This window comes from Citrus clementina, unplaced genomic scaffold (genome assembly GCF_000493195.1).
Source record: "Citrus clementina cultivar Clemenules unplaced genomic scaffold, Citrus_clementina_v1.0 scaffold_5, whole genome shotgun sequence".
Taxonomy (NCBI): domain Eukaryota; kingdom Viridiplantae; phylum Streptophyta; class Magnoliopsida; order Sapindales; family Rutaceae; genus Citrus; species Citrus x clementina.
In genome coordinates, this window is record NW_006262201.1 from 21,366,534 (window position 1) to 21,369,728 (window position 3,195).

The window sequence follows — 3,195 nt, forward strand, 5'->3', positions numbered from 1 at the left end:
TATCCCTGCTCTATTAATTTTTATGAAAATTTAATCCAACATATTTCTAATGCCAAACGTTCAGTGTTTAGAGAATAAAAAATGTGAAGATGAAATAAAAATATCAAACGAAAATTATTGTTTGATAGTTTGCAAAAGGGGGAGTGAGAGAGCAAATCTTTTAAGTTATCTCGTAACTTTGACCACTACTGATGTAGAGAATTTGCTTGCTCCTATTTCTATAAAGAATAGTGATTATTCATATCAGGATTTTTATCCACGCTGTTGTCCTTATTTTAAATATTAATATTTATAGTTTCTAAAGTTTGCTTCGAAGTCCGAAGTTATTATGTTTTCTCTTAATTATACATATTGAATATCCTTTAACAGTTATTTACTAAGTGATGGCCTGATGGGACTATTTGAACTTATCAAATTACTCATTAAATTTAAAATTATCTACTAAACAATTCACCCTTAAATTCTAGAGAAAAATATCGTTTAATCTCTATATTATGAGGTTAGTACCCGTTTAATTTTTATATTATTAAAAATACTTCAAACCATCTATGTTTTTAAATTATTGACACCTACTATTACTTTTGGTTCTTTTTAACTTACTTTTATAATATTACTCTCTTATAATAATGTTATTTTTTACATTAATAAAAAGAAAAAATAAAATTATTAATTTAACTCTAAAATAAAATAGAAACAAAAAAATATATATTAATTTTTGTGGGATACTATGCAGAGGAGTTAATATATTATTTTTTTTATTAATATCCAAAAAAGTGGTAATTTAATTTTTTTACAATATTAATTTCTTGGAACACACATGAGGTTTCACAAAAATTAAAATATCTATTTTTATTTTATTTTATTTTTGGGATTAAATTAATTTTTTCTTTTATTATTGGCCTACAAAAATAAATATTATTTAAGAGAGTAACATTGTAAAATCAAGCTAGAAAGAGCAAAAAGTAATGGCAGAGGTATCGATAATTTATTGACAGGAACGTTTTGAGGTATTTTAAAAAATACAGGGACTAAACATGCACTAACCTCATAATATAGAGACTAAATAAGTTTTTACCCTTAAATTTCGTAAATAAAAAGTTTTGCATAACAAATCCATCAGAATACCCAATATACTTTTACTAAGGTGGCGTTTGTTTTTTTGTCTGAAATCTGAATAGATCTGAATTAGTCTGAATTCTGAATAGGTCTGAATGTCTGAATCTGAATAATATGTTTGTTTTTTTGTCTGAATCTCGAAAAATAAGTATTAAGTTGTTTTTTTTTTCAACTTAAAAAGCTAAAAATATGTACTTTTACATTTGTATCCTTATTAAATTTGAATGTCAAATAAATAATATATTAAATACCATAATATTTTAACATTTATAAGTAAAACTATATTCAAGTGAATACATAATTATTTTAAAATTTTAATATATAAAATACCATAAATTTCAAATTTTATCGTATATAATATAAGAAAGAAAAAACAAGGATATTTTTATGTGGGGTAAATATCTATGGGTGAGTTTTGGGATAAACATGAAAAATAAATTATAAAACATGGATATTTTTTACATTAGCAAGTAATTGACTTAATTCAGATTTCTCCATTAAGTAAAAAGTCAAAAAAATTAGCTTATTTTATTAAGTCAAAATTATCTAAAAAGTTTCATTAAGTTATAAAAACAAACACCTCTAATTAACTTAATTAATTAAATTAAGTCATTTTAAGTCATTAAGTTAAAAAACAAACGCCACCTAAATGTTTAGATTTATTAAGTGGAAAACCAATTGTTTATACAAAACATAAACAATACTTTCAATTATTTATTTTGGAGCAAAAATTCAAAATGCCAAGTAAATTACTAGATGTATGTTTTATAAAAAAATTAAATATCTATACAGAATTTTAATATCACATTTTATTTATTTTTACTGAAAAATTGTCCGTGTATTTTAATAATACTAGGGTTCATATGTGTGTTTCGATTGTACGTTATTAAAGTTTCTCAATTTATTCCTTTCAATTGATTTTTTGGATACCCAAAGCAATTTTAAGCATTATCTTGCACCGTAGTCTCAGATCTCTCAATCACGTCAAAGATACTTGAGAAATCTTTAAGTGGCACTTGTCATGAATTTTCATTTTGTTATATTTATTGTTTGCTTTTCATGGGGCTCATATTGTAATCCGATTATTTTGGACACGGCTAAGATACAGGGACTCAAAGTCCCTGTATCATAGAGGGGGTCAATTTATTGACCCCTTTGTTGTTTGGCTGCCATCTGGCAGCCAAACAACTTTTTTGACTGGCAGCAACCGGTATTACAGCCGGTTGCTGCCATTAATATGTTTTTTTTTATTTAAATAAATTAAAATAAAAAATATTTAAAACGAATAATATTTAAAAAATAATAATAATAACAAGTAAAAAATGACAAGTAAAGTAAAAATGAAAAAAAATATTTTTTATTATAAATATTTTTAAAAATAAAATAAAATGTGTGTTAATAAAAAGACAAAAATTTTATTCATTTTCTATGAAATTTATCTCATGTTTAACATTTTAAGTTTCATATTTTATGTTTTATGTTTTATGTACTGATTTTTCAAATACCCAAAAAATTTTTTTTTTGCACCCGTTTCATGTTTACGTTCTATGTTTCATGTTTGATGTTCTATTTTTCATGTTTTATGTTTCATATTCACTGTTACGGAGGGACTCATATTTTATGTTCGTTGTTGCATATTTTAAGTGATATGTTTCATGTTGGTTGTGCAATGTTTCATGTACTGATTTTTCAAAATACCCCGGAATTTTTTTTTTTGCACCCGTTTCATGTTTACGTTCTATGTTTCATGTTTGATGTTCTATGTTTCATGTTTTATGTTTCATGTTCACTGTTACGGAGGGACTCATATTTTATGTTCGTTGTTGCATATTTTAAGTGATATGTTTCATGTTGGTTGTGCAATATTTCATGTACTGATTTTTCAAAATACCCCGGAATTTTTTTTTTTTGCACCCGTTTCATGTTTACGTTCTATGTTTCATGTTTGATGTTCTATGTTTCATGTTTTATGTTTCATGTTCACTGTTACGAGGGACTCATATTTTATGTTCGTTGTTGCATATTTTAGTGATATGTTTCATGTTGTTGTGCATATTTCATGTACTGATTTTTTAAAAT